The sequence below is a fragment of the Sinocyclocheilus anshuiensis genome, unplaced genomic scaffold, assembly GCF_001515605.1.
Source record: "Sinocyclocheilus anshuiensis isolate Anshui unplaced genomic scaffold, SAMN03320099.WGS_v1.1 scaffold7, whole genome shotgun sequence".
In the NCBI taxonomy this organism is placed as follows: Eukaryota; Metazoa; Chordata; class Actinopteri; order Cypriniformes; family Cyprinidae; genus Sinocyclocheilus; species Sinocyclocheilus anshuiensis.
The window spans coordinates 574108-584600 of NW_015549582.1; the positions used below are offsets into that span (position 1 = coordinate 574108).

A 10493-nucleotide genomic window follows, 5' to 3' on the forward strand; every position below is an offset into this window, starting at 1 on the left:
TAAAAGTGGGAGAAATTACAGGCATGTATAGAGACATTGGGAGATGCTACCATCATGGCATGACGTCCTCTGAACAGCTAGAATTGTCTCTGATCCACCACCGAATGGTCTTCACGGGCACTGCCATTTTCACAATACGTCTCCTGCAAACCTTGTTACCTGTGGAGAAGGTGAGTGAGCATATGGCTGTGCCATTCTTAGACATTAATAAGCTGTGCCACCATTGCTGAATGGACATATGGCCGTGTCCTCCATGGTCATTATTAAAACAAATGAAAGTGTAAAACACACCAGAAGTCGCTATGGAAGGGTCAATTGTTCAGTTAAGCTGTAGACCTAAGGACAGCACTGTAATTACAGACAAATTCATTAGTGTGTACTTGTTTAGTGTACATATGTGTGTTTATTACCTTATGTATGACGTCTTTACAAACAGGCTGGAGATAACCTTCCGGAAAGTACAGTGGCTGCCCCCAGCTCTCTGTAGGCTCTGGCCAAGGAAAGTGCTGCAAACCCCCTACATCCAACTTCAACTGGGATGCACTTCGCTCTCCATCCTGCCTGCTTGCAGTCGCTGATGAGTCCTTCATACTTGGAGAGCTTCCTTTTAAAAGCTTCTTCCAAGCGATCTTCCCAAGGGACGGTCAGTTCCAGCAGCACAAATTGTTTTGTGGATTCTGATACAAGGATGATGTCTGGTCGCAGAGTGGTAACTACAATATGACTAGGGAACTTCAGCTGTTTTTCTAGGTCCACTAGCAGTTGCCAGTCCCTTGCAGAGGCCAGTATGCCTGCAGATTTCCTCTTCGTTGAAGTAGGCTGCTCTCCAGCTCTGACGAAGTTAATTCTCTGCTTGGAGGGTCGGGACCACTTTGCCCTTTCAACTCCAGTGCCGATAACTTCAGCAATGGTCTTCAGGACTCGATCGTGCCTCCATCGGTACCGACCTTCTCCAAGTGCCTTTGGGCAGCAGCTCAAAATATAGATAACCTTCCGGAAAGTACAGTGGCTGCCATTTACCTCGTGTGTCTTGATTCATCCTTCAGTGTGGCGTACCCCCTCATCCACGAGTCAGCCGTGGCGTACCTAGAGCAGGCTTGCTTTGAAAGATACAGCCTGTATCGTAGAGTATCCAGCGTTTCTCGCTGCATGGAGGCTACATGCACTTTTTTAAACGATGCACAGGCTGAGGTAATGATTGGAAACTCTCAAGACCGAATAACTTGCAGGATATCCGCTAGAAGTATACGTTTCTTCTGGTGGATTCAGTGAATTAAGGCATCTACTAATTCTGGTTTATACCGATAAGCTGAACAATTTTATATCCGATATTAAAATTCTACACTATTGTCTAAATAATTACAAATAAAATACAAAAAACTAAAATAAATTGAGATTTGGAGTCATTTTGAGGTTTCTAAAGGCTGATGTAATGCTTGGAAACTTTTAAGAGTGACTAACTTAGGATATATGCTAAAAGAGTATATTTCTTCCACTGGATTCATTTAATTAAAATGATTAAAATTCTGGTTGATTAGCCAATAATTATTTTATTTTGTTATAGTCGATATTCAAATTCTACACTACTGTCTAAATAAATAAAAAAATTAAACATAAAAAATGTAGAAGTCATTTTGAGATTAAATAAAGATTACATTTAATAGTGTTACTATTTTTTTTTTTTGATTAGCTTTAAAAGAGCAATACATTTCAGGAAAACCTAATTAAATGTAAAAGCAGAGGAAAGAAGCATAAACCATTAAACTCTCCATTAATGAGCAATATTGATAAAATGTTTACGAAAATGTTTACTCTTGTAAGGTCCACCCAATTGTGTTTCCTGCATGTTCGGTCTTTTCGGTGCTCAAAGTAATTTAATTTCAATTAAAAGTCGGTCGGTTTATTATGACCCTGAATTTAGGTTGAAATGCAAACTGGTTGTTTATCATTTCTAGTTATTATTACTCTGGCACTTGATTATTCTATTTCACTCTTTACTTTATATTTTACTCGTTTATTAGGGCTCACAAAATCACTAACCCAACATCACCAGGGCAATTTTATCTTCCAGTTGGGCTACCAAAAAAGTATCACCACCGCCCTGACCGACGGGCTATCTTGAATAGTAATATGAAATTCCTTCCTTGATTCATGTTGTTCACTCGCTTGTATCGGTGAAACGGATCATAGTTGATCATTTGAATGTGTTGCTATTTAAACATTCAAGCATTTTAAAACATTGAAGTGCATGAAGAGGCAAAAATAAAAGGACAAAAGACAAAAAAATGAAGAGGAATAAAAGAATATTCAATTCAGTACTCATGCACTGTTTTCTGCACGCACACACACTCAAAGCGCACACTGAGAGCGGCGTTTCAGGCAGCGAGCAAATGCAGAATTGATTCATTTTCGCGTCTTCTTGAGCTTGAATGGATACATTTACACAAAATTATCTCTCAGTACCCGTCTTGGCAAGTATTCTCGTAAACACAGTCAGTTATGTCTTAAGTGAATGTAGACAGTGAAGAAAGAAATCACATGTGTATCATTATATTGGATCCATGCAATCGGTCTTAAAGGAACAGAAGCCTACAGAAACATGCTGCTGTCTGTGTCATTAATGTTAATCAAACAAAAAAACACAACTTTAACACAGATTAATCTATATTTAATTTAACACTATGTTGTGTTATTTTACACTTAATTATTACATTTCTGTACCTGAAAACTAATGTTATTTTTATTTTATTTTTTATTTGTATCTTTGTTCTAATTTATTTATCTACGCTTGAAATTTGTTTATTTGTTCTTTATTACTGACGGTTCACTTGTCTTTAAAAATATTTGACCATTATTATGCTGCTAGTTTTTGCTGTGGTATCATAGAAGTACTTAGTTGTGCACATACATCTTCTGATGCCGCTGGACACATCATCAGTGATGTTCCTGGAATCATCGGGTGTTTCGGGTCTTTCAACATCATACACCCTTCTCCAGGTGACCCAGCTGGGGCTGATCAGACCCCAGCTTGTGTCCAGCTGGCTGGCTACTTAGTACTCCATGTCTCTCCTCTTTTTCGCCATATCCACCTTGAAGCCCTCTCTGCTGCTTCTGTGGTGCTGCGTATAGCTACCCTCCTGCTCGCTCCCTCAATGCCCAGCTCTCTGTAGGCTCTGGCCAAGGAACGTGCTGCAAACCCCCTACATCCAACTTCAACTGGGATGCACCTCGCTCTCCATCCTGCCTGCTTGCAGTCGCTGACGAGTCCTTCATACTTGGAGAGCTTCCTTTCAAAAGCTTCTTCCAAGCGATCTTCCCAAGGGACGGTCAGTTCCAGCAGCACAACTTGTTTTGTGGATTCCGATACAATGATGATGTCTGTCGCAGAGTGGTAACTACAATATGACTAGGGAACTTCAGCTGTTTTTCTAGGTCCAGTAGCAGTTGCCAGTCCCTTGCAGAGGCCAGTATGCCTGCAGATTTCCTCTTCGTTGAAGTAGGCTGCTCTCCAGCTCTGACAAAGTTAATTCCCTGCTTGGAGTGTCGGGACCGCTTTGCCCTTTCAACTCCAGTGCTGATAACTTCAGCAATGGTCTTCAGGACTCGATCGTGCCTCCATCGGTACCGACCTTCTCCAAGTGCCTTTGGGCAGCAGCTCAAAATATGCTCCAGGGTTCCTCGCTTGGAGCACAGTGGGCATGCTGGTGACTCTACTTTTCCCCATAAGTGAAGATTTGATAAAGAACCATTTTTTGCTCATCCAAAAAATGATCTAATCTGTAACTCAAAATCCGTAACACTATTCAAACCATGAGTTGTGTGATCCATTGCACCCCTACTCTCTTGACTTGTTATTTGAAGAAACAAATAATACATAATACAAATATAAATAATACAGTTAAGGAAGTTTTTGATCATGCTGATTTGTCCGCAGTGAAGTTCTGCCAATGTCTCTTTTATTCTGGCTAGTTAAATTAATTTTGGGCTATCAAAATCTTAAGAATACCTGCCCGAAAGGGCTACCGGGGATTTCGAAATTTTGCGAGCCCTGGAATCTATGTACTCGGATCTCACAATCACAACCTGGCCAGTCTGATCATTAGCCATAGGTTGTGACTAATTGTAACAGGCGGCGTGACAACAGAGAAGGGAATCCAAATGCAAGCTTTATTCAAGAGCGTAGTCAAAACAATAAATCACCAGCAAACAACAAAATCCCAGGACAAAACAAAAGAGTAATCCAAATAACAGGCGAAGGTCAGGGCAGGCAGCAAACGATCATAAAACGGGGAACAATCCAAAGACAAAAACACTCAGGCAAGGCAATGCAAGGAAACAGGGAAAACACAATAAACTAAGAAACGCTTAGAATTGTCCGCTTACAGCAAAACAAGACCCAGCAATGAGTGTGTGAGAGTGTGCAGCTTAAATAGTCTTCCTAATGGGAAACAGGTGTGTTCGTAATCAGTTCCAGGGCAGAGGGTTATGGGAAATGGAGTCTGGGGTGAAAAGGTGATGGAGACATCTGGTGGTGAGTGGGAGGAAGAGCAGGGACCAGATTCGTGACACTAATACTATTTAATTGGTTGCCTGTGCTTGCCATTTTCAAGTAGTAGTTGTGGCTAGTATGGCCCATGGTTGCTAGTACCCCAATAGTATTTTTGTCTAGCCCCCATAGTTAATGCAACTACATAACAACTTAACTAATGTCAGTTAGTCAGAAATCTAGAATCCCGCCTAATGTGCCCCATGCTTCATCTAACCTGAGATCTAGTATGTACTTAACCCTGGACGCAGATTTGCGGTAACATACGCCTTCACTTAATCTACTTGAGAAAATAGTTTCAGCGTAAGTCAGAATGATATCAAATGTAACAATTTACTGTTAGTCAGGTAAACATTATGCCAGTTACTTAGTTCAGAGATAGTCCACACAAGACATCAAATTCTCAAAGATAAATCTAAGTCTGATTTCAGAAAGATATTAATTTCAAAGGGCTGAGCTGGCTACAGAATCGTGCTGAGCCTATTGCAAATTTTCCTTAAGTACCCAGACAAAAACAAAACATTATCCAAACAGAGGCAGGAACTAACAGTTGGAATTTGCATTAATCAAGGCCTAGAGCCAAGAAGTTTAAACCTTTTCGGAGACAAAAGGTGATTTGCATAAAAGACATATCTCAGGAGATCAAAGTATCTGAGGTTTTTCCAGCCTTACAATCACAATATCGAGCTGTTATATGGGGCCGCCCTAAATTGAATTTAATAGAGAAGATAGTTAAGCAGCTTGAATAATGGTTTATCTAGCTCTTGCCCTCATGTCATTCCAAGCCTGTATTTTGTTATTTTCTGTTTAACTATTCCTTTAATTAAGAATTTTAAATAAAAGTGATTCAGGTTAAATGTTTCTTCATAGGGCGATAAGAATTGGCATGAGCTTTTGGAGCTCGCTGACCAAGGAATAGATGCTTTTCCGTACCATCAGCACTTACCGGTGGTGAAGGAATGTGTCCAGATTTGCTCCTACCTGTAAGTTGCTCACAATTATGGAAATTGTAAAACCGCCATTGACATCTGCTGTTTTGTCTGGCACTGCGGAAGAGGTGTCATTTTGTAAAAATCTGTAAAAATCGTGTCTCTTCGTAGGTGGAAATTTGCACAAGCAAGCCCGCTCCTGCAGTCAGTGAAGGCAGAAACCTACTCCTGCTCTCTGAGCATTTTGAAGGTACAAGATGTGCAGTGAAAATTGGGAGATAGAGCCTATTTTAAGCCACTTCCAGTAGATAAGTGACAGGAAAGACAGGAAAAAGTTCACCTAGTTATGGAATCGAAAATTCCAGCTAAACCAGCTACATGGATTCTCGTTGGTCATTAACTCATTTAACTTGGTTGTAAGTAGTTGACCCAGTAGTCCAGTGTTTCCTGTACTATAGTTCAGTGGCGAACCTCAAAGAATAATGGCCACAATATATTCAAAAACAAATGACTCATGAATTATTACAAACTCAAAATTAAGTGTTTAGTTTTATTTATGATATTGAAATGCAGCTAAAGAGTTTTATATATTATATTATATAATTTTATTATTTTTATATTAATAATTTAATAATATATTTATAGAAATTAATATTTTCATTCATCAAGGACGCATTAAATTTAGTTAAAAGAGATGGTAAATACATTTATAGTTTTACAAAAGATTTCTATTTCCTCTAAAAGATTTCAAATAAATGCTGTTCTTTCTATTTGTCAAAGAATCCTGAAAAAAATCACTGTTTACACAATAGTATTTAGCAGCACAAACACTTTTTTTTTTAACATGGACTTTAATAAGAAATGTTACCCGAGTACCAAATTAGCATATTACAATGATTTCGGAACCAAATTAGCATATTACAATGATTTCTGAACCAAATTAGCATATTACAATGATTTCTGAAAAAGCATGTGACACTGAAGACTGAAGGCTGCTGAAAATACAGCTTTGCCTTCACAAGAATAAAATACATTTTAAAATTTATTAAAATAGAGAACCGTTTTTTTTAAATGTTATAATATTTTATAATACTACTGTTTTTACTGTATTTTTGATCAAATAAATGCAGCTTTGATAACCATAAAAGACTTTTTTCAAAAACATAAAGAATTTATATATAACATGTTAGCACAAATATATATTATGTTCTGCTACTGCATAATGCGAAAATTCTGCTCTATTCCAGATGGGTCAGTGCCATGGAAGAGGCTACAGTCCTGTAGAAACATAAAGAATTGTACCAACCCCAAACTTTCGAACAGTAGTTTATATATTACAAATTTTACAAAAATGTTTGCTATATGTTAACTATGTTCCAAAGCACTTTTTGGACTAGTTGGCGAGCTTGACCACCTAATGACCTGATATTTCCAGCTAGGAATAGACCTATAATATTTTGGTCAAGAGCTCTTCCGTTTGCAAGGGGTAGAATGCTGTTACCCTTTATAATGGTTGTGTGTACTATACATTGAATTGCTTTTATATTTCCTTGCAATTCTATTACACCGCACATAGGCTGTTAGTGACCTCTGAACTCTGTAGACGGTAATATCCCCACCCTAACTTCCTGCTCTCACCCCTACAGGAGTGTTTGGGAGTTCAGAATGTGGCCAAACCTGCCTCATCCATCTGCAGCGGAGTGCATTTCTTGCTTCATTCCCATGTCCTGTATGAGATCAGTATGTTTGGCCTTCAAGACCAAGCAAGAGAGGTGAATTATTCATCTTCCTGTTTCCAGCGAGACCCCAAGTAATGCACGAAGAAGAAATATTTTGCTATACCAATACACAGCTCGCTAATAAATAATGTATCTATGCTCCATGTTTAATGGGTTACTGAGGTCATGCTAAGCTAATGATTAACATTGGAAATGCCCCCGTCTCACTGCTATAGGTGGCATTTTAGTGGATTTGGATGAGGTAGCTTGTTGTAAGTGCAATATCATAGCCCCATCAACTAACTTTCTGTGTGATCCAAAGGTGAGCGCTGCTGCCAAGGATATTCTACTCTATCTGCTGAAGGGACGATTGATGATGACAGCTGCAAGTTGGAGCAGATTTAATGAGGCACTTTACCCGGTTATTCCCATATTACAGGTGCAAACACTCTTTCCTTTCTCCACATCTCTCGTCACACACACACACAAATGCACAGACGCAATATAACCGTCAAACTAGGCTGAAAAAATAATTTCCAATGTAATATTAACGTGTCTGCGAGACACCCGAGGCAGAATGGTAATATCCATGTTATGCCGCATTCTATTTTAAACAAGGTTATTTTGTACTTTTGAAAAACCGAATCTGTGTTTCATTTTTGAAACGACTTCAAGGGTAGGGTGGGGTTGAAATTGAATATTCATAAATCTTGTCAAGGTCATCACATTTGATTCATTTTTAGCTGAAGCCTCTGAGTAATTGGTTTGTGCTGTCAATAAAGCAGTGGTGAATAGGGGTGGGAGAAAAATCGATGCATCGCAATTCTCTCTCCAACGATTCTGGATCGATTCTGAGAATTTCAGAATCAATTCTGAGCTTAGTTTTTAACCAGATGCGCGATGACGTGGAGTTTGCTTTAGAAACACCCGTATTCTGCTTGCTTCCAATTCCTCACACACATACACCACTCGAACCTTCCGTAAAATATTCTTTCATAAAGTTCAGAAAGGTTGAAGCGAATTACAAGGACATTCGCGGGCTTCATTGCACAGGATGCGCTGTGAGAGATACGCGCTTTGTTTGATGTTACACTTGAAGTGTGCGGTCTCGCCCGTCTGTATATTCCTTACAAATGCTCTACGAAGTCCTCATTTATGTGGTTTGGAATGCAGTGGACTTAAAATATGAAGTTGACTTCAAAAAACTTAAGTTGAGGTTTGCATGAAGCTGGATGACAGCATGCCCAGGAGATTATATGCTGTCATTAAGGCTAAGGGTTACTCGACAAAGTATTGATAGTTGTGTAAATACTGACAGCTGTATGAATAATTTTTGGTTTATTGTAATCCATTACATACCTTTCTATCAAAGTTATCTGACATTATCAAGCTGAATTTGTTCTGACACAGTTGGAATCGGATCGGATCGTGAGGTGACTAAAGATTCCCACCCCTAGTGATGAAATGGCATTGTGTGTTGTTTATTGTTTTTCCAAGAAGGATTTAAGTTTGAGAGTCTGTTGTCCGCCATGGCTGTGTTAAAGCTTGGTGCGTTTTTGTATTTTAGAGTTATGCAGGCACTGAGGACGCCCTGGGAAACTGTATCCTGCTGATAAGTGAAGCATCTGCTGAAAATGGAGATGAGGTGCTCACTGACTGCTAGACTACGGGCGGCCCTCCGGCTTCTGTTCACCAAGCATCACGCGTGAGTTTAACATGCACGTCAGTTTGGATATCTAATAATTTCTTTCACTTTCTTAAGGCAGTAATTACCAATAGATGAAAATTCTGTCATCATTTACTCACCCATATAATTTTCTTCTGTGAAACACAACAGGATATGGTTTGTGTAATATTAATGCTACTATTTTCCAATGAAAATGAATGGGAACTTGAATGTCAGTGTCCTCAAATGAATAGGCAACATAAAAGCAGTCCCAGATAGATATATTCCAAATCTTCTGAAACAGTACATACAGTAGCTTTCCCATGTGAAAAACAAGCACTAGACATTGTACTGAATGTGCGCTTGTAGTTTACTTCAAATCTTAAAAGGATATATTTTTTAAAAACTGTACTCGCAGATAATATAATATTAATAATGAAATAAAATGGCACTTAATTAGGGATGCACCGAAATGAAAATTCTTGGCCGAAACCGAACAAAATTAAACACTGGACCGAATACCGAACACGGTTTTTCGAGTTTTTTCCCCCATGTATTTTGCCAATTTTTTTTTCACCATTGCATAAATTAAAAAGCCAAAATGTGCTTTTTACTGTTTTGTCTTGCTTTTCAAATAAAAAAAAATCAATTACAAAACAACAATTTAAAAATATTTAACACTGAACATTTTTAACATTCTAGCAGACACTATACCAACAAAGCACAATTTAACTTAAAATTAATAAGTTAGTAAAATAATACGTTTTGGCCATCAGACCCCCTTCTTGAATCAGGCATGCATTTTTAATTTTTTTTAATTTTTACTGTACAATTAAAAGCAGCCTTGCTGAGAAGAGACTTCTTTTAAAACATTAGAAAATATTACAGATCCTAATTTGAACACTATGTGTGAATGTTATAATAAATGTATTAAAACAGAGCTGTTGTAATGATTATTATCATTATTATTGTCTTACTTTTTATTTTATTTTACAGAACAACAGTAAAATTACAATACTAACATTTATGAATGTTGATAAGAGTTCTTGCTTTTTCTCAACGTTTATTTTGGCGGAAACGCGCAGGAAGACCTCAATGCTTATTTTTGTTGACAACAGATTTATAAATGAGTCTCATTACGAATACGTCGTACGTATCGCATTGTCACATGCCTTGTAAAAATTCATTAAAATGTGACTGAGCAACTGACGACTGTATCAGCGCAGATTTTCCTCGCGCTTTGGACTTTGAACCCTGGTTAACAAGCAGATCTGCCTCGAGTTCGTGCAGCGCTGTCAGAATACATGCAATGCGTGCGTGTATTAGAAAACATAAAGTTCTGCAGTTTATTTACTAATTGTTTAAGGCCATATCGCGATTTCAATCATCATACAGTAACCAGCAACAATCACACCCTTCCTCTACTCATTGAAGACATGCGATGCAGTCCTAAACAGTCTCTCGCTGTCGGTGCTTATAAAGATTATTGTGTCTTTCTGCGACAGTTTAAATGCTTCCACACTGCTGACATGTGTGCTGCATAATAAAGAGTGCGCACCTCTCACTCTGCGCTGGTTGCTATTTGATCGCGTCATATCATTGTTCGGTACAATTTATTCGGTCTTTTCGCTTAT

At 38.4% G+C, this 10493-nt stretch overlaps 1 pseudogene; it reads left to right on the top strand.

Annotated features, from left to right (window-relative positions):
* Positions 1–10493, top strand: part of LOC107657791 (rotatin-like) — a 90383-nt pseudogene that overhangs the window by 19582 nt on the left and 60308 nt on the right.